Source organism: Palaemon carinicauda, chromosome 18 (genome assembly GCF_036898095.1).
Source record: "Palaemon carinicauda isolate YSFRI2023 chromosome 18, ASM3689809v2, whole genome shotgun sequence".
Classification (NCBI taxonomy): Eukaryota; Metazoa; Arthropoda; class Malacostraca; order Decapoda; family Palaemonidae; genus Palaemon; species Palaemon carinicauda.
In genome coordinates, this window is record NC_090742.1 from 36,526,847 (window position 1) to 36,548,463 (window position 21,617).

General features: G+C 44.5%; 1 long non-coding RNA gene across 1 annotated transcript in view; it reads left to right on the top strand.

Annotated features, from left to right (window-relative positions):
- The window catches only part of LOC137657041 (uncharacterized), a 152,602-nt gene extending 131,274 nt beyond the window's left edge, over positions 1-21,328 (top strand). The window contains exon 2 of the long non-coding RNA XR_011047086.1: positions 20,730-21,328. This is a non-coding gene — a long non-coding RNA (uncharacterized lncRNA). The remainder of the gene's footprint in view (positions 1-20,729) is intronic.
- Positions 21,329-21,617: the final 289 nt, after the last annotated feature.

Consider the following 21,617-nt stretch of genomic DNA (forward strand, 5'->3'; position numbering starts at 1 on the left):
CATTTACATTTAAAGCGAGCAGGGGTTGGTTTGAAAAGTTTCGTAATAGAACAGGTATTCATCGTGTTACTAGGCATGGGGAGGCAGCTAGTTTGGATCAAATTGCAGCCGATAAATACGTGGGGGAATTCGATCGGTACATAAATGAACAAAATTTGATCGCACAACAAGTCTTTAATTGTGATGAGACTGGGTTATTTTGGAAGAAAATGCCAGCCAATACGTACATTACCAAGGACGAGACGAAGATGCCAGGTCACAAGCCAATGAAAGATAGGCTAACATTGTTGCTGTGTGCAAATGCAAGTGGCGATTGCAAGATCAAACCCTTGTTAGTGTACCACTCGGACAACCCCCGGGTGTTCAAACGAAATAATATTTGTAAAAGTGCACTACCAGTTATGTGGCGCTCGAACACTAAATCTTGGGTCACAAGACAATTCTTTACTGAGTGGATAAACGAAGTGTTTGCCCCCCAGGTTAAGGCTTACCTCATTGAAAAGAGCTTGCCAATGAAATGTCTTCTGGTTATGGACAATGCTCCTGCACATCCTCCAGGTCTCGAGGATGACTTGAAAGAAGAATACAGCTTTATCAAAATCAAATTCTTGCCCCCCAATACTACTCCCATACTCCAGCCCATGGACCAACAGGTCATTTCAAACTTCAAAAAACTCTATACCAAGGCCCTTTTCAGAAAGTGTTTTGAAGTGACCAGTGACACGAAGTTGACCCTAAAGGAATTCTGGAAGGAACACTTCAGCATCCTCAACTCTGTTAACATGATTGACCAAGCTTGGCGAGGTGTGACCTATAGGACATTGAACTCTGCCTGGCGTAAGCTGTGGCCATCATGTGTCACAGAGAGGGAGTTTGAAGGTTTCCAACCAGAGGCGGGTCCAAGCACTGCTACCCCTGTAATTTCTGATGACACTGATGTCGTTGAGGAAATTGTTGTCATGGGCAGGAGTTTGGGGCTTGAGGTCGACAAGGATGATATTGATGAGCTTGTAGAAAGCCATTCTACCGAGTTGACTGTGGAGGAATTGTTGCACCTGCAACAACAACAGCAGCAGGATCTGATTGTGGAGCAGGAATCTTCAGAAGAGGATGAGGTAAGGGAGGATGTTCCAAGTTCTCTCATCAATGAAATTTGTTCCAAGTGGGCAGATGTGCAGGCTTTTGCTGAAAAATACCACCCAGAAATTGCAGTAGCAAACCGGGCAGTGCATATGTTTAATGATAGTGTCATGTATCATTTTCGAAGAATACTGCAGAGGAGGAAGAAACAATTAACAATAGACCAGTTTTTCACAAAAGAAAAGAAAGCTGCTACATCAAAGCCTGTTTCTCCTCCAAAGAAGAGACAAAGAAGAGAAGAAACCCCTGAAATAGATCTGCCCACCCTTTCATTGGAGAGAGAAACAACTCCTGAAGGAGAACTACCCCGCCACATCATGGAAGGGGACTCTCCTTCCAAGCAGTAACCTCCCCCTTCCATCCTCTCCACATCCATCCCTGTATGCCATCGAACCGCTGCTCAAAGGTATGTTCACTACAGTACAGAAAATGGTTTAAAATTGTTTTATTTTAGTACAGTAAATGGTTTAAAATTGTTTTATAGGATTTTCTGACCAATTTCATACACATTTAGATAATTATTGTTGTTTAGGTACACGTTTTATTAATATTTTGGGCCTGTTCGAGTGCTTGGGAACGGAATAGAATATATACCATTATTTCTTATGGGGAAAAAAAATTCGGTACTCGAACAAATCGGAGGTCGAACACGGATCTCGAACGGATTATGGTCGAGTACCGAGGTATCACTGTATACAGGGTGGAAATCACCGTCAGTGTTCAAGAAACACTACCTTAAACATTTGGAAGCCCTAAAATTTTCTACAGTAACCGCAGGGAGCGTAGTTACTCCCAAGTAACTCACAGGTTAATGCCTTGACTCTTTATCTCTCCCTCTTACCTGCCTCATTTATACCCTATTGTATTCGTTGGTCTCGCACCTGAATATATTATCACTCACGGCATTATTATACCTACCTTATTGGATTTATGTTCATATTTAAGATACCCTTATAATTGTTTTTTGGTACTCATCTCTGATTAAAAGCATCCTGTATTTCCCTTACGCTTATGTTTTTTCCTTTATTTTGCAAGTTTGGTGACATTTTCTCTTGTATAGATTCACTGGGCGGCACAGGTTCGAGCCCAGAAAAGGGATTTTGACGTAGGAAAAATCTATTTCTGGGCGAAGGACCTGTGCCGCCCAGTGAACCCTCCCAGCTCCTCTCCCTTGGAGTCCCCAAACTTTGGGTGCTAAGGAGTTGGGTTCTGAGCGGATGCATTGTTAGTAGTACCGAGTGAGGTTGAACGGCTCTCCTCTATTGGGGTTTCTGTCGTGGATGAATCTAAATAGTGCGGGACCTCTGGATTATACGCCCAATTTTATACCGACACCAATAGGTGAGCGAGCTAGTTAACCTAGCACTCCTTTACATTTTTTCTCTGGTATATTTAGCAGTAAATTACCTAAGAATAAGTGCTAAATGGAGCTTATTCACTGGGCGGCACAGGTTCGAGCCCAGAAATAGATTTTTCCTACGTCAAAATCCCTTTTTTAAATATTAAACTTAGCCGGTGAATATATAAATAGCTTACGTCTCCGACGGTCGACAGATTCCAAAAACTCGCGAGCGATCGCCATGAAGGTTGTCGGGTGTGCCCACCAGCGCTGACTATCGGCCAGATACCGCATATACTTCTCAACCAAACCAGTTCTTCTCTGTCGGTGGTCCTGACAACATTGGTTCCGCTCGCGCTTGACCTCAAGTTTCTACCGATTGTTGAAGTACTTGGTTTTGGTTTTATTGCTTTCGCTATGTTGGTTTTCTTTGATAAAACTCTTGAAACCTTTTTTTGATTATTGTTGATAAACTTGGCTTTCTTTTGGATTTTCTTTGGATTTTCATAATGGCTGACCCTTCTCCTGTCTATCGTAAATGTGCGAAAGACTGTAATGAACGTCTTCCGAAAGCTTCCCTCAATCCTCATACTGTTTGTGCTAATTGCCGTGGTAAATCTTGTCAATTAGGGGATCGATGTGAGGAATGTGTTGTTTTATCTGAATTCGAGTGGTTGGAGTATGAGAAATATACTCGGAAACTTGAAAGAGATAGGGTGAGAAGAAGCTCTTCTAGATCTATAGATTTTTCCTCTTCCCATGCCCCTGAACCTAATCCTTCTCATATAGTGGTAGTTTCAGAACCCCCTATTGGCACTCATGAACCTTCTTTGCGTGAAATGTTATTGGCCATTCAAGCGTTGGGTGAGAAGGTCGAAACCTTGGCATCGGACAGGAACCAGCTTATGTCCGACGTTAAACTTTTAAAGGGTCAAAGTGGTAAAGTGGAAAGTGGTGCAAATGTGTTTAGTGTTGTGACGGAGGGTTCGTCTGTTCGTGCTTGTCACTTGCCTAGTCCGAGACCTCTTTCATGCTCCCCTGCACCAGGGAGAAGGAATGTCGTAGGATTTAAGGGAGTGAGAGGTGTAAACCAACGTACAGACGTTCCCTCAAAGGTATCAGACGTTGCTCTTCAAGCACGTCCTTACCATAAGACAGGAGAAACTAAGTTCTCCTCGTCTTCCGATGATTCGTCTCGTAAGAAGCCTTGGCGTAAGGTTTCAAGACCTTTGAAACGCAAGTCAGTCCCTTCAGGACAGGTCCAGCGTCCTGGCTGTAGTCATTGGGACAGCTCTGACCGTATTCAGTTATCGGATGGCTGTTCTCCTGTTAAGCGTAAACGTGACGCTGAGTCCGAGGGTCTCGTTCGGTGCGATGACTTGCATGCACAGACATTGCCGACGTCACGGCCCGTTTCAACTCCCGTTGACCCTAAGTGGAGTGTCTTACAAGACATGCAGTTGAAACTTTCATCCTTAATGGAAGTTTATGATCATGACCAGGTTCGTAAAGATCCTTTGCTTGCAGTTCGTCAGTCCAGCAAGCGTGACACAGGTCTCCAACCGCCTAAGCGAGATTTGTCTCATCATTTTGACGTTAGCGCTAATGTTAGCGGTGCTGTTAAACGTGATTCTGATCGTGTTCCTCGTCAGTCACGTCAGTTACGTGACGTTGAACTTCAATTTCCGCAGTCACAGCGTGACGTTGAGCAGCAGTCACCACAGTCCCGACGTGACGTTCGTCGGCTGACTCTGTTGTCCCGACGTGACGTCGAACGTCAGTCGCCACGGTCTGGTGTTGTTTTTCAGCCTCAAGACCTGCAGTCTGTGCAGTCCCGACGTGACGTCGGACGTCAGTCGCCACAGTCTGTTGTTGTTTTTCAGCCTCAAGACTTTCAGTCTTTGCAGTCTCGACGTGACGTCGTTACCTCTGCTTTTGCTGCGGCTCCTTCGCATATTGATGTAGCCTGTCAATCGTTGCCGCCTCGGCATGCTTTGTTTTCTCCGTGTCGCAAGACTTTGCCTTTGTCGGATGATGTTCCTTCGGATGAGGAAGTTGTTGATCCCCTTCCTGCTGATGTTCCTTTGGGGATCCTTTCGGATGGAGAGGAGCCTAGGGTTGCCCAACAATCCCTTGACTTTAAAAAGATTATGCTTATCTTTAAGGATCTGTTTCCCGATCATTTTGTTACTGCTGCTCCACGTTCACCTCCGTCTGAATTCACGTTAGGCATGACTTCTTCGACTCCGTCGTTTACGAAGTTGGTGCTCTCTTGCTCTTCTAAGAGAGCCTTGCGTTTGTTGGGAGACTGGTTAATGACCAGGAGGAGTTTAGGGAAGTCCTCTTTTGCCTTTCCCCTTTTCAAATTGGCTTCTCGTGCGAGCGTCTGGTATGACACGGGAGAAGTTCTCGGCTTGGGGGTGCCTGCCTCTGCCCAGGGAGACTTCTCAAGCCTTGTAGACTCTCCTCGTTGTCTAGCCATGAGACGCTCGAAGGTTTGCTGGTCCTCTACAGATCTGGATCATCTCCTTAAAGGAATTTTCCGTGCCTTCGAGGTTTTCAATTTTTTGGATTAGTCCCTGGGAGCCTTGAGTAGGAAGGTCTCTTCAGCGGACAGGGATGTCTCTATTCAGATAATGTCTTGCATGGACAAGGCAATAAGGGATGGCTCTAATGAACTGGCGGCTACGTTCACAGCAGGAGTTCTTAAGAAGAGAGAGACTCTGTGTTCTTTTCTTTCTGCAGGGGTCACTCCTTGTCAGAAGTCAGAACTTCTTTTTGCTCCCTTATCTTCTACTTGGTTCCCTCAACAGCTTATTAGAGATATCGCAGCATCTCTTGTTCAGAAGGACACGCATGATTTAATGGCCACGTGTGCTCGTAAGGTTTTACCTTCGTCTTCTCATGTCAGCAGACCCAAGTTTGACACGCCAGCGGCGAGGTTTATCCCGCCTTTTCGTGGCAGAGCCCCCAGTAGGGGAGGCTCTCGTGCCAATAGCAAGCGAGGCAAGAAGAGAGGATCTAGATCCTCACGTGGCAGAGTCTGACTGCCCACGTCCTCAGACAGCAGTAGGTGCCAGATTGACCAACTTCTGGCAGGCCTGGGAGAAGAGGGGTGCAGACCGGGAGTCTGTTTTGTTGCTGAAGGAGGGTTACAAAATTCCTTTTGTACGAAGACCTCCTCTTGTGAAAGTTCCGTTAGACCTCTCTCCCAGGTATCGAGAGGAGACAAAGAGACAGGCGTTACATCTTCAGGTGTGTCTGTTGTTAGAAAAGGGGGCGGTGGTGAAAGTCTCGGACCTTCAATCCCCAGGTTTTTACAACCGTCTCTTCCTGGTTCCGAAGAACACAGGAGGTTGGAGGCCAGTGCTGGATATAAGTGCTCTCAATGTGTTTGTTGTAAAAACAAAATTCACGATGGAGACCACCAAATCCGTTTTAGCAGCGGTCAGAGAGGGCGACTGGATGGTCTCTCTCGACCTGCAGGATGCGTACTTCCACATTCCAATACATCCAAATTCTCAACATTATCTGAGGTTTGTGTACAGGAAGGTGGTGTATCAATTCCGAGCACTGTGCTTCGGCCTCAGCCCTGCTCCTCTTGTTTTTACGAGGCTCATGCGGAATGTAGCGAAGTTCCTACATTTATCGGGGATCAGAGCCTCCCTATATTTGGACGACTGGTTACTCAGAGCGTCGTCCCGTCATCGCTGTCTGCAGGACCTACAGTGGACTTTGGACCTTGCAAAAGAGTTAGGTCTCTTGGTGAACATGGAGAAGTCGCAACTGACTCCATCCCAGACCATTCTCTATTTGGGGATGGAGATACAGAGTCGAGTTTTTCGGGCTTTTCCGTCTGCCAACAGGATCGAGCAGGCTTTGCTCAAAGTCCGTCTCGTGCAAGTGAAAAACAGTTGCTCTGTGAGAGATTGGATGAGCCTCCTGGGGACTCTTTCGTCACTGGAGCAGTTTATCTCTCTAGGGAGACTCAACCTGCGCCCTCTCCAGTTCCACCTAGACATCCATTGGAACAAGAAGGGTTTAGAGACGGTCTTGATTCCAATCTCCGATCCAGTCAAGACTTGTCTAGCTTGGTGGGACAGCAACATAAGACTTCGGGAAGGTCTTTCTCTGGCAGTCAAGAACCCAAACCATGTGTTGTTTTCAGACGCATCGGATTTGGGTTGGGGGGCGACTCTGGACAATCTGGAATGCTCGGGTCTTTGGTCCGCAGACCAGAGGAGTCTTCACATAAACTGCAAAGAGCTTTTAGCAGTCCATCTAGCGTTAAGGAGTTTCGAGAGTCTGGTTCGAAACAAGGTGGTGGAGGTGAATGCAGACAATACCACGGCCTTGGCTTACATATCGAAGCAAGGAGGCACTCACTCCCACTCTCTTTTCGTCATCGCAAGGGACCTTCTCATTTGGTCAAAAGATCGAAACATCTCTCTTTTGACGAGATTCGTCCAAGGGGAGTTGAATGTCTTAGCGGACTGTCTCAGTCGAAGAGGACAGGTGATTCCTACGGAGTGGACGCTCCACAAGGATGTGTGCGAGAGACTTTGGATGACTTGGGGTCAACCCACCATCGATCTCTTTGCGACCTCTTTGACAAAAAGGCTCCCGACTTATTGCTCTCCGGTCCCAGATCCAGAGGCGGCCCACATAGACGCCTTTCTTCTGGACTGGTCTCACCTGGACGTTTATGCCTTTCCACCTTTCAAGATCCTAAACAAGGTGCTGCAGAAGTTCGCCTCTCACGAAGGGACCAGGTTGACGTTGGTTGCTCCCCTCTGGCCCGCGAGAGAGTGGTTCACAGAGGTACTTCTATGGCTAGTAGACATTCCAAGAAGTCTGCCGTTGCGGATGGATCTCTTGCGGCAGCCTCACGTAAAGAGATTTCATCAAAGCCTCCCCGCGCTTCGTCTAACTGCCTTCAGACTATCGAAAGACTCTCTAGAGCTCGAGGGTTTTCGAAGGAGGCAGCTAGAGCGATCGCGAGGGCTAGAAGATCCTCTACCATCAGGATCTATCAGTCTAAATGGGAGGTATTTAGAGACTGGTGCAAGTCCTCCTCTATTTCCTCTTCCAGTGCCTCTGTAGCGCAGATTGCAGATTTCTGCTTTATCTGAGAAACGGTCGCTCCCTCTCTGCATCTACCATTAAAGGCTACAGAAGCATGTTAGCTTCTGTTTTCAGGCATAGGGGTTTGGGTCTTTCTAATAACAAAGATCTTCAAGACCTGCTTAAGTCTTTCGAGACTTCCAAGGAGCGTCATATTTCCACTCCTGCTTGGAACTTGGACATGGTCTTACAGTTCCTTATGTCAGACAGGTTTGAACCGTTAAATTCAGCCTCCCTGAAGGATCTTAGCCTCAAGACACTTTTCTTGGTGAGCTTCGCCTCGGCGAAAAGGGTTAGTGAGATACATGCTTTTAGCAAGAATATCGGCTTCTCCGCTAATAAAGCAGTATGTTCTCTTCAACTTGGTTTCTTCGTCATTGGCCTAAATCATTTGAAATCCCCAGTCTTTCTGAGATTGTGGGGAATGAAGTTGAAAGAGTGCTGTGCCCCGTTAGAGCTCTTAAATTTTATTTATCCAGAACTAAACCGCTGCGAGGTTGTTCAGAGGCTTTATGGTGCTCTGTTAAAAAGCCCTCTTTGCCCATGTCGAAGAATGCGTTGTCTTATTTTATTAGACTTGATTAGAGAGGCACACTCTCATTTAAGTGAGAAGGATCGTAATTTGCTTAAAGTCAAGGCTCATGAAGTTAAAGCAATAGCAACTTCGGTAGCTTTTAAGCAAAATAGATCCCTTAAAAGTATTATGGACGCGACCTTTTGGAGAAGCAAGTCGGTGTTCGCTTCATATTACTTGAAATATGTCCAGACTCTTTATGAGGACTGCTACACGTTGGGACCATTCGTAGCAGCGAGTGCAGTAGTGGGTGAAGGTTCTACCACTACATTCCCTTAATCCCAATATCCTTTTAATCTACTCTTGAAATTTTTAATCTTGTTTTGGGTTGTAGGGGAGACTAAGAAGTCTTTCGCAATCTTTTGATTTGGCGGGTGGTCAAAATATTGTTTCTTGAGAGCGCCCAGATTAAGGGTATTGGTGAGGTCCTGTTGTAGGGGTGTTCACCCTGGTTATAGCAGCTCCTGGGAAGTCTTTCAGCATCCTAAGAGGATCGCTGGGCTTCATAAGGATAGCGGACTAATGAGGCAGAGTAATCATCAGAGTCAGCTTCCTTATCAAGTACCTATACTTAAGTTTGTTTTTTTGAATATTTGTCAAAAACTCTTGAGCATATATGCCTTTATTGTTTTAATACTGGTCTCTACCCACCACCATGGGTGTGAATCAGCTATTTATATATTCACCGGCTAAGTTTAATATTTAAAAATGATATTTACAATTTAAAATAAATTTTTGAATATACTTACCCGGTGAATATATATAATTAAAGGCCCTCCCTTCCTCCCCGATAGAGACCCTACGGACTGAGAAGAACTGGTTTGGTTGAGAAGTATATGCGGTATCTGGCCGATAGTCGGCGCTGGTGGGCACACCCGACAACCTTCATGGCGATCGCTCGCGAGTTTTTGGAATCTGTCGACCGTCGGAGACGTAAGCTATTTATATATTCACCGGGTAAGTATATTCAAAAATTTATTTTAAATTGAAAATATCATATTTATCACTTTCATCATGCGCGTTAAATGCCTTCGTTTGTTTACTGAGCGTGGTTGTTTACTGAGCGTACTTTATGACGCCGTCGTTTCAGGTGGCGTCATAAAGAAAAACATTTAATTTGGAAGTCTTAAGAAAAATTAAGTAAAACATTGGTAAATAACAAAATCAACATACTGTACTGAATAATCAATATAATCGATGCAAAAACTAACCTATACACAGATGTGTAAATGCGTTTGTTTCTTCATTATGATCAGAGATAAACGTAAACAAAACATTGGTTGCCATTTTTTATCATGCTTTTTGGCGTGTTTAGGAAACGCATGATATAAAATCGCCTTTAATATTTGTGCCTGTTTTAGTTTAAGGTACTGTAGTACATGCATTAAGTGTTCTGTACATTAAAGGGTAGTTTGTTAACAGTACTACGTACAAGGGAAGGTTTTAAAAGTCTGAATATACATGTTAAATAAATACGTAAATATGGTGTCACTACTTCGCGGATTTTCACCTATCGCGGTCGGGTCTGGAACCTATCTACCGCGATAAACGAGGGCTCACTGTACAAGAAATGTAGAGCACAGTTCTGTCGTACCATGAAAGAAGCTAGGCGCCAGTCATTGGTGTCTTTTGTCTCCTCCATTAACAGTAGAACACCACCATCTTCTGTATGGAGGAAAATAAAGAAGATTGCTGGCAAATTTACCCCAAACCCACCACCAGTGTTGAAAGTGAACGGTCAGTATGTGACCAGAGCAAATGATGTGAGCAATGCCCTGGCCGATCATTTTTCAAATGTATCTTGCAAGTGTGTAGCAGCTCCTGGTCACCAATATAGGAGCATTGAAGAAAAGAAAATTTTAAATTTTGCAACAGGAAGGGAAAAGTCAATAATTCTCCTTTTACTGAAAGAGAATATGGTTTGGCACTTTCCACTTATAACGATACAGCCCCTGGACCCAATGGAATTCCATATGCAATGATTAAACATGTATATTTTAATACAAAGTTATTTATTTTAAGCATTATTAATAGAATATGGCATGATCATAGTTATCTAAGTGTTTGGGAACTAGCCATTATTTTAGCCTTTTTAAAACCCGGTAAGAAGTTTTTTGCAGCAAACTACCGACCTATTGCATTGACATCTTGTTTATGTAAAATCATGTTCAAGATGGTCAATGCAAGACTGATGTGGTACCTTGAAAAAAGGGTATTTTTAAATATTAAACTTAGCCGGTGAATATATAATAGCTGACGTCTCCGACGGCCCGACAGATCCAAAAACTCGCGAGCGATCGCCGTGAAGGTTGCGGGAGTGCCCACCAGCGCCGACTATCGGCCAGATACCGCATATACTTGTCAATCTCTCCAGTTCTTCTCTGTCGGTCTTGCCGACAAGTTGGTTCCGCTCGCTGTTGACCTCGAGTTTTTCTACCGAATTTGTTAAGTACTTTGTTTTGGTTGTTTTATTGGCGTTCGCTGTGTTGGTGTGTTTCTTCAATAAAACTCTTGAAACCCTCTTTTTGGCTTGTGTTTCTTGTTGATGAATTTGGCTTTGACTTGGATTTTCTTTGGTTGTTCAAATGGCTGACCCTTCTGTTTATCGCAAGTGTGCGAGAGAATGTAACAAACGTCTTCCCAAGGCCTCTATCGACCCTCATACTGTTTGTTCTAATTGCCGGGGTAAATCCTGCCAATTAGGAGATCGGTGTGAGGAGTGCGCGGTCTTGTCGGAATTCGAATGGCTTGAGTATGAAAAATATACTCGTAAGCTCGAAAGAGATAGGGTGAGGAGAAGCTCCTCTAGATCTTTGGAATTTTCCTCCTCCCATGCCCCTGAACCTAATCCTTCCCCTGTAGTGGTTGTTCCTGAACCCCCTGCTAGCACTCATGAACCGTCTATGCGGGATATGTTTTTAGCGATTCAAGCTTTAGGCGAGAAAGTTGAGTCCTTAGCCTCGGACCGTAATCAGTTAATGTCCGATGTAAAGTTGTTGAAAAGTGGTAAAGCAGAAAATCTAAGTGATAAAGTGATAAGTGCGCAAAATGTGTTTAGTGTTGCGACCAAGGGTTCGTCTGTTCGTGCTTGTCGCTCCCCTAGTCCGAGACCTCTTTCAGGCTCCCATGCACCAGGGAGAAGTAATGTCGTAGGACTTAAGGGGGCGAGAGGTGTAAACCAGCGTACAGACGTTCCCTCTTTGGTATCAGACGTTTCTCGTCAAGAACGTCCTTACCATAAGACGGGTGAGACTAAGTTCTCCTCGTCCTCTGACGACTTTTCGCATAAGAAACCTTGGCGCAAGGTATCTAGGCCCTTAAAGCGAAAGTCAGTCCCTTCAGGACAGGTCCAGCGTCCTGGCTGTAGCCATTGGGACAGCTCTGACCACTTGGAGTCATCGAATGGCTGTTCGCCCGTTAAGCGAAAGCGTAACATGGAGTCCGAGGGTCTCGGTAGAGGCAATGTTTTGCCACCGCAGACGTTACCGACGTCACGGCCCGTTCCGACTCCCGTTGACCCGAAGTGGGTTGTCCTGCGGGACATGCAGTCTAAGCTTTCTTCTCTTATGGAAGATTATGAGCATGGACAGGTTCACGATGATCCTTTGCTTGCGGTTCGCCAGTGCGATGAACGTGACTCTGGCCTTCAGCCGCCTAAATGAGTGTTTTCTCGTCCGTTTGATGTTAGTACTAACGTTTCTAGTGCTTTGAAACGCGATGCTAGTCGTGTTCCTCGTCTTTCACGTCAGTCACGTGACGTGGAACCTCCCTTGCTACAGTCTCGGACTGACGTTCAGCAGCTGCCACCGCAGCCCCGCACTGACGTTCGCCGACCGACTCCGTTGCCTCGCCGTGACGTTGAGCGTCTGTCACCGCAGTCGGAAGTTGTTTTGCCTGCTCAGACCCTGCAGTCAATGCAGTCTCGACGTGATGTCGAACGACATTCAACTCAAGCTGTTGTTGCTTGTCAGTCACAAGACTTTCAGTCTTTTCAGCCGCGGCGTGACGTTGCTTCCTCAGCTGTTGCTGCTGCTCCGTTGCTTGTTGACATTGCCTGTCAAGCGTTGCCTCCTAGACACGTCTCTCCATTTCACGAGACTCGGCAGTTGTCGGACGAAGTTCCGTCGGATGAGGAAGTCGCTGATCCCCTTCCAACTGATATGCCTTTGGGGACTTTTTCAGATGGAGAGGAGCCTAAAGTTGCTCAGCCCTCTCTTGATTTTAAAAAGATCATGCTGATTTTTAAGTATCTTTTTCCTGACCATTTTGTGACTGCTGCTCCTCGTTCGCCTCCGTCAGAGTTCACGCTAGGCCTAGCTGCTTCGACTCCGTCATTTACTAAGCTAGTGCTCTCTCGCTCTTCTAAGAGAGCTTTGCGTTTACTAGGCGACTGGTTGATGACCAGGAGGAGTTTGGGGAAGACAGCCTTTGCTTTTCCCCCTTTTAAACTGGCTTCTCGAGCGAGCGTCTGGTATGACACGGGAGAAGTTCTCGGCTTGGGAGTTCCTGCCTCTGCCCAGGGAGACTTCTCAAGCCTCGTAGACTCTCCCCGTCGTCTGGCCATGAGACGTTCAAAAGTTAGCTGGTCCTCTTCGGACCTTGATCATCTCCTCAAAGGGGTCTTTAGGGCCTTTGAAGTTTTTAACTTTTTGGATTGGTCGCTGGGAGCCTTGAGCAGGAAGATCTCTTCAGCCGACCGTGATGTATTTGTACAAATTATGTCCTGCATGGACAAAGCTATCCGTGATGGCTCTAATGAACTCGCTGCTACGTTTACGGCAGGAGTCCTTAAGAAGAGGGAGACTCTCTGTTCGTTCCTGTCTGCAGGAGTAACTCCCTATCAAAGGTCGGAGCTACTCTTTGCGCCGTTATCATCTGCCTTATTCCCCCAGCAGTTGATTAGGGATATCGCAGCGTCGCTAGTACTAAAGGATACCCATGACTTGATGGCTACGTCAGCGTGTAAGGCTGCTCCTTCTTCATCCTCTTATGTCGTTAGACCTAAGTTCGATACTCCAGCGACGAGGTTTATCCCGCCCTTTCGTGGCAGAGCTCCCAGTAAGGGAGGCGCTCGTGCCGATAGTAAGAGAGGTAAGAGGAGAGAATCTAAGTCCTCCCGTGGCAGAGTCTAACTGCCCACGTCCTCAGACAGCGGTAGGGGCCAGATTAACCAACTTCTGGCAGGCCTGGGAGAAGAGGGGTGCAGACCGGGAGTCTGTTTTGTTGCTAAAGGAGGGGTACAAAATACCTTTTGTACGGAGACCTCCTCTGGTAAAAGTCCCTATAGACCTCTCTCCCAGGTATCGAGAGGAGTCAAAGAGACAGGCACTACAACTGCAGGTGTCTCAGTTGCTAGAGAAGGGAGCGGTGGTGAAAGTCTCGGACCTTCAATCACCGGGGTTTTACAACCGTCTCTTCCTAGTTCCAAAGCATACAGGAGGTTGGAGGCCGGTGCTGGATGTCAGTGCTCTCAACGTTTTTGTTGTCAAAACAAAATTTACGATGGAGACCACCAAGTCCGTCCTAGCAGCAGTCAGAGAGGGAGACTGGATGGTCTCTCGACCTGCAGGATGCGTACTTCCACATTCCTATACACCCGGATTCTCAACCGTATCTGAGGTTTGTATACAGGAATGTGGTGTGCCAATTCCGAGCACTGTGCTTCGGCCTCAGCCCTGCTCCTCTTGTTTTTACGAGGCTCATGAGAAATGTAGCAAAATTTCTACATTTGTCGGGGATTCGAGCCTCCCTGTACCTGGACAACTGGCTGCTCAGAGCGTCGTCCCGTCATCGCTGTCTGCAGGACCTTCAATGGATGTTGGATCTTGCAAAGGAGTTGGGCCTGTTGGTGAACATAGAGAAGTCTCAGCTGACTCCCTCCCAAACGATTCTCTATTTGAGGATGGAGATACAGAGTCTAGCTTTTCGGGCTTTTCCGTCTGCCACCAGGATAGAGCAAGCCTTGCTCAAAGTCCGTCTCATGCTAGAGAAAGACCATTGCTCTGTGAGAAGTTGGATGAGCCTCCTAGGGACGCTATCATCCCTGGAGCAGTTTATCTCTCTAGGGAGACTTCACCTTCGCCCTCTCCAGTTCCATTTAGACTCCCATTGGAACAAGAACAAAATTTTGGAGGCGGTCTCGATCCCGATCTCCGAACCAGTCAAGACTTGCCTGAGCTGGTGGGACAGCAATATACGTCTTCGAGAAGGTCTGTCCCTGGCAGTCAAGAACCCAAACCACGTGTTATTTTCAGACGCGTCGGATTTGGGTTGGGGAGCGACTCTGGACAGTCTGGAATGTTCGGGTCTTTGGACGACGGAGCAGAGGAGCCTTCACATCAACTGCAAGGAGCTGTTGGCTGTTCATTTAGCTCTGACAAGTTTCGAGAGTCTTCTTCGAAACAAGGTGGTAGAAGTGAATGCGGACAACACCACGGCCTTCGCGTATATCTCCAAGCAAGGAGGCACTCACTCCCACGCTCTGTTCGTCATCGCAAGGGACCTCCTCATCTGGTCAAAAGATCGAGGCATCTCACTGTTAACGAGGTTCGTCCAAGGGAAATTGAACGTCTTGGCGGACTGTCTCAGTCGGAAGGGTCAGGTGGTCCCTACAGAATGGACCCTCCACAAGGATGTATGCCAGAGTCTTTGGATGACTTGGGGTCAGCCCACCATAGACCTCTTTGCAACCTCACTGACCAAAAGGCTCCCAACCTATTGCTCTCTAGTCCCAGATCCAGAGGCGGCCCACATAGATGCCTTTCTGTTGGACTGGTCTCACCTGGACGCTTACGCATTTCCGCCGTTCAAGATCGTCAACAAGGTGTTGGAGAAGTTCGCCTCTCACAAAGGGACAAGGTTGACGTTGGTTGCTCCCCTCTGGCCCGCGAGAGAGTGGTTCACAGAGGTACTTCAATGGCTGGTAGACGTCCCAAGGAGTCTACCCTTACGGATGGATCTCTTACGGCAACCGCACGTAAGGAGACTTCATCAAAGCCTCCCCGCGCTTCGTCTGACTGCCTTCAGACTATCGAAAGACTCTCAAGAGCTCGAGGCTTTTCGAAGGAGGCAGCCAGAGCGATCGCGAGGGCTAGGAGATCATCTACTATCAAGGTCTACCAGTCGAAGTGGGAGGTATTTAGAGAGTGGTGCAAGTCCTCCTCTATTTCCTCTTCCAGTACCTCTGTAGCGCAGATTGCGGACTTTCTCCTGCATCTGAGAAATGTTCGCTCCCTCTCTGCTCCCACCATTAAAGGCTACAGGAGCATGTTGGCCTCTGTTTTCAGACATAGAGGCTTGGATCTGTCAAATAACAAAGATCTCCAAGACCTCCTTAAGTCTTTCGAGACCTCTAAGGAGCGTCGTATGTCAACTCCTGCTTGGAATTTGGATGTGGTCCTGCAGTTCCTGATGTCAGACAGGTTTGAGCCATTACATTCAGCCTCCCTGAAGGATCTCACCCTCAAGACACTTTTTTTAGTGAGCTTGGCTACAGCCAAAAGGGTCAGTGAGATCCATGCCTTTAGTAAGAACATCGGCTTCTCTACGAATAAAGCTATATGTTCTCTTCAGCTTGGTTTTTTGGCCAAGAACGAACTGCCTTCTCGTCCTTGGCCTAAATCCTTTGAAATACCTAGCCTATCAGAAATCGTAGGTAATGAAGTTGAAAGAGTGCTGTGCCCCGTGAGAGCTCTTAAGTTTTACTTAGCCCGAACTAAACCTATGCGAGGTGGTTCTGAGGCCTTATGGTGCTCCGTTAAGAAGCCCTCATTGCCCATGTCTAAAGATGTGTTATCGCACTTTATTAGATTTTTAATCCGGGAAGCACATTCTCATTTAAATGAGAAAGGTCGTTGTTTGCTTAAGGTCAAGACTCACGAAGTGAGAGCAATAGCGACTTCGGTGGCTTTTAAGCAAAACAGATCTCTTCGAAGTATTGTGGACGTGACCTTTTGGTGGAGCAAGTCAGTGTTCGCTTCATTTTACTTAAAAGACGTCCAGACTCTTTATGAGGACTGCTACACCCTGGGTCCATTCGTTGCAGCGAGTGCAGTAGTGGGTGAGGGTTCTACCACTACATTCCCTTAATCCCAATATCCTTTTAATCTTCTCTTGAAATGTTTTTTAATCTTGTCCTGGGTTGTTCGGAAGACTAGGAAGTCTTTCGCATCCTTTTTGATTTGGCGGGTGGTCAAATGTTGTTTCTTGAGAGCGCCCAGATTAAGGGTATTGATGAGGTCCTGTTATAGGGGTGTTCGCCCTGGATATAACAGCTCCTGGAAGTCTTTCAGCATCCTGGAAGGATGGCTGGGCTTCGTGAGGAAAGCGGACTAATGAGGCAGAGTAATCATCAGAGTCAGCTTCCTTACCAGGTACCTATACTTAAGTTGGTTTTTTATGAAATATTTGTCAAAAAACTCTTGAGCATATACGCCTTTATTGTATTAATACTGGTCTCTACCCACCACCATGGGTGTGAATCAGCTATTATATATTCACCGGCTAAGTTTAATATTTAAAAATGATATTTTCCTTATAAAATAAATTTTTGAATATACTTACCCGGTGAATATATAAATTAAAGGCCCTCCCTTCCTCCCCGATAGAGACCCAGCGGACTGAGAAGAACTGGAGAGATTGACAAGTATATGTGGTATCTGGCCGATAGTCGGCGCTGGTGGGCACACCCGCAACCTTCACGGCGATCGCTCGCGAGTTTTTGGATCTGTCGGGCCGTTGGAGACGTCAGCTATTATATATTCACCGGGTAAGTATATTAAAAAATTTATTTTATAAGGAAAATATCATTTTATCACCCATTTAATGTGGATTCAGAAAAATGCACTCAACGACTGATGTGTTGATATGACTTCAGTCCTCTATTTGTGAAGCGTTTGCTTCCAAATAGCACCATGTGACAGTCTTTTTTGTCCTTGAAAAGGCATACGATACCACTTGGAGATATAGTATACTTAAAACAATTCATGAATTGGGATTGAGGGAGAGCTTCCACTATTTATTCAATAATTTCTTTAACATAGAGTTTTTCAAGTGAGAGTGGGGGAAACTCTATCAGACAGTAAATGCCAGGAAGGAGTTCCTCAGGGTAGTGAGCTGAGTGTAACCCTTTTTGCACTAGCAGTTAATGGGATATCCTCAGCCATTCCCCGGGATGTTCTCTCAACGTTATTTGTTGATGATCTCTCCATATCATTTGCTGGAGCTAGAATGGCAATAGTTGAGAGAAAACTACAACTCTCAATTGACATAATTATCCAGTGGGCCAATATGAATGGATTTAAGTTCTCGACAAGTAAAACTACTATTGTACATTTCTGTCGTATCCGAGGAGCACATGCAGACCCGGATATATACATTAAAGGTCAACGTATCCCATGTGTAGGGGAAGCTAAATTTTTAGGTTTGATATTTGATAGTAGACTTACATGGGTTTCTCACCTATAAGCATTAAAAGCTAAATGTGTTGAGGTTCTGAATCTTTTAAAAGTATTGTCCCATACATCATGGGGGCAGACCGCAATACTATTTTAAAATTATACAAGGCCTTGATTTTTTCCAAAATTAGTTATGGATGTGAAATATACTCCTCAGCCACCCCAAGCCAATTAAAGATATTAGATTCAATACATCATACTGATAGTAGATTGTCCACAGGAGTGTTTAGAACCTTATCTATCCCAAGTCTCCTTTTTGACGCTGGAGAGTTACCTTTAGTCCTTTACCGAATGTCTTCCATTATTCGGTATTGGTTTGGTTGCAAAGACTCCCTAATTCTTTAGCCTTTCAGACTGCAAGCCTTGTAAGGCACCCAAACATACTTTGAGTTGCACCCAAAATCTCCTCAACCTTATGGCTTTCGGGTGAAACAATTATTAAACAGTCTGGATATAAGTAGAAGTAAGGTACTTTCATTCAAGGTATCATCAACGCCTCCATGAAAATTACCAGAGATATCTTTTTGTAAATACTTTATTGGAGTTTAGAAGAATATGACAGACCTAGAAGCCAGGTCTCTTTTTATGGAACATGTTGAAGAACATAGAGGATCGACTTTTATATATACTGATGGCTCCAAATCTGATGCTGGCGTTGGATTTGGAGTACATAATAATGGTTTTAATTGAAGAGGTGCACTTCCTCTAACCGCTTCCATATTTACTGCCGAACTGTGTGGCATATTAACCGCTATTGAGAAAATAGCGTTGGAGAAGGAAGGTAATTTTACAATTTTTAGTGATGCAAGGAGTGTCCTTCAAGCTTTAGAAGTTTTCAATTCTAGTAACTCTAGTTTTAAAGATTTTAGAATGGCTTTTTATTATTGGACGGAGAGGTATAACAGTTTGATTTTGTTGGGTTCCAGCACATGTAGGTGTGTCTGGGAATGAGAAGGCAGATTCACTGGCAAAGAATGCTGCATCCGAGTTGCTGCCAAGAAGGTATCCCATTCCGTGTAATGATTTCCTACCTAACATCAAGAAATTGCTTTGCAATAAATGGCAACAGCACTGGGATAGTCTAGATGGCAATAAAATGAGAGAAGTAACAAATGTCATATCTCCTTGGAGGTATAACATGATGCCCCGAAAATGGGAGACGTCTCTTTGTCGTCTCCATATTGGTCACACTCGGTTGACACACGAGTTTCTGCTGAAGGGCCAACGCCAACTGTATTGTGACGACTGTTTAGTACCTCTAACAGTGAGGCATTTGTTGACTGAATGCCCCAATTATAATAACTTAAGGAATAGATATTTGTTTGAGTCTCGAGGTGAGGGTGGCAGGTTCATCCTTGCCAAGATTCTTGGAACTGGCATTTTTAGATTTATTTCAGAAGCAGGTCTTTTGAAAACTAACTTTTATAATGACATTCAACTTTTATGGTTTGAATTGAATATTCTTTTATTTTTTTTTATATATAAACTAAATGATAACGGCATCAATGACCTTAGATGTCAGGATGCCTGAAAACTTTAAAGCAATCAATCAATCCTTTATTTGTGTTTATAGTTCTAACCGCTCCGGAAGAGGGTAGTCGGGGACGTCCTTTCTCTCCAAGTATATCATATCAGAAGATCCTTTGTATCCTAAGGGAAAGCATCGTAAGGGAGCTCCCTTGAGCATATGATTTAGATGACTTTGCTACAACTGTAGTGTTCGGGAATATCACTTGGTTACAATAGCCTCTTAAACTACATTGCAAGTGAGCGGGTGCGTGGCCCGATGCAATGCATTCAGGAGCCCCGTCTCTTTTTAGAAAGAGAAACGGAAATAAGAACCTTTATGTCCCCAATAGGGAAGCGTCGATAAAGACACCCCCTCAGCAGTTCGCAAGACCACGCCTCATTACTATCTTCAACTGGTGGATTGGAAGAAACACACCGTTAGATAATTACCTTTAAAAGCCATATTCAATATCCTTTCAATGGGTGCCGTGGTAATAGAACTGTGATGACCTAACTGACCATATCACAGGATGTATGCCAGTTACCAGCCACAAGATTCATTAATCTGACAGTCTTGGCTAGGAAGACCACGTACTGTAAGAGGAAATGATCTTTACACTTAAAGCCTACCCTGGGATTTTTCACCCCGAAGTAAATATGTTAAGTGTGCCTCAATCTCTTTAGTATTCATTGTCATACTAAAAATGGCCCTCCTGTTTTTTATGTAACGCTTGTTCATACTACTTCACTCCTGGTGAAGATTACCTTTTGGGAACTAATTGATCACCCTTTCCTTGTTGCGAGCTGGCTACGACATTCTCTGGCAGTTTTCTTTGATCACTTACTGCTACTAGTACTGTATCTGTATCAGAGAAAGTTTTTACCTCTCAAGAATTTAAAGTTTGGCCTTGTCTCTTTTCAAGCTGGCTACACTATCCTATATGATTTATGATTGGTCCCTTGCTATTACTTATAGTAATTAGTTCATCCAGAGAGGAAGTGTCTACCTCTGAACTTCACAGAGACTTCCTCCCTCCTAAGGAAGATTCCCCATAAAAATGAGTCATTAGTTTGTATCTGCATAGGGAATAAACTACAAATTTGATATAATTTGTATTTTTCCTAGCTATACAGACTTGAGTCATTTACCAAAGGTCCTGCCTCAAACTGACTCACAAACCTTTGACCAGGTGAGTTTTGTGAGGTGACGTTGTGAGCACCCTCCCGTTTGCTCCATACGCATGTGCTGTATTTACCCAGCACGAAGCATGACGCAATCAACCAACTTTTGATTAGCTGATTGTAGGAAACATGATCAGTTGTAACCCCATATAAATGACTCAGGTTTGTATAGCAAGGAAAAATACAAATTATATAAAATTTGTAGTATTTGAGTTACACCTGTAAGATTGAAGTAATACTTTATTCAGAGATGGACCAAAATAACCACAGATATAGGGGCTAAGCTGAAAAAACGATGTATTAAGAGGTTGAAATGGGATAGGTAGCTAGATTTATTTGAGAGGGGTTGATGAAAATGATAGTACAGTATTAGCATTTGTACAGTTTTTTTTTTTTTTTTTTTCAGAACGATGTCAATTAGTACTTCAACAGGTGCAGAAGAGGACAGATGTTCCATGTACTGTAATTTGACTGCAAACTTCACAGAGAGAAACTGAGGTGGTGAAAGGGGAGTTGCAAATGGTCTTGTTTCAGGGAGAATGCATCACACATGTTGAGTGATTGTGAAAAGCTGAAGCCAAAGGTTGCTAGCTCTGCAAGAGTAAAGCTTAACTTATTGGGCTGGTAAATCTCCTCATTTAAGTAATAATAATAATAACAATAATGAAGCCTAAGGTAAGCGACGCTTGATATGGTGAATAAGACCAAGGTCTATATGTGTGAAGTCTGGGTATGCACTGACCCATGGTCAAGTGCCGCCGTCATCTAGCAGCATCACTGGTGTGAGACGCAATCAACCTATATGGGAATGGAATACTTAACTCTCTATTTTTCTATTCTGTGTAATTAAAAAGGATTATTTCAATTAGATTTGGTTTCCGTGGCCTTTGTGGATGAAGTTTCTTTTACCCGGGCTAGTTAAACATGGATAAACATCAAAAGATCCTACAATTTTATAATTCTATAACCACCCCATGTTTCTCCAAACCTCCATGAGAAATCTTTTCTTGATCTGTATCGACATCTAATGGGTTCACAAGTAGGTGTTAAAAGATTTAAGTTCTTAGACAGATTATCAAAAAACCTTTAAGTCATAACCAGTAAGGACAGTTTTATATTTCAATCATTTTCTTCTACCTTAGTTTCATTTTACGTGTGTGTGATAGAAAGAGAGATTTCTTTTTTTATGGAATTTATGACTGTTTAGGATTGTGTTTTTAGTTCTATCAAAAATAAAGAAATGTCCGACTAAAAATTATTTAATCAAAATTTTTTACAATAATCATCAATAGTA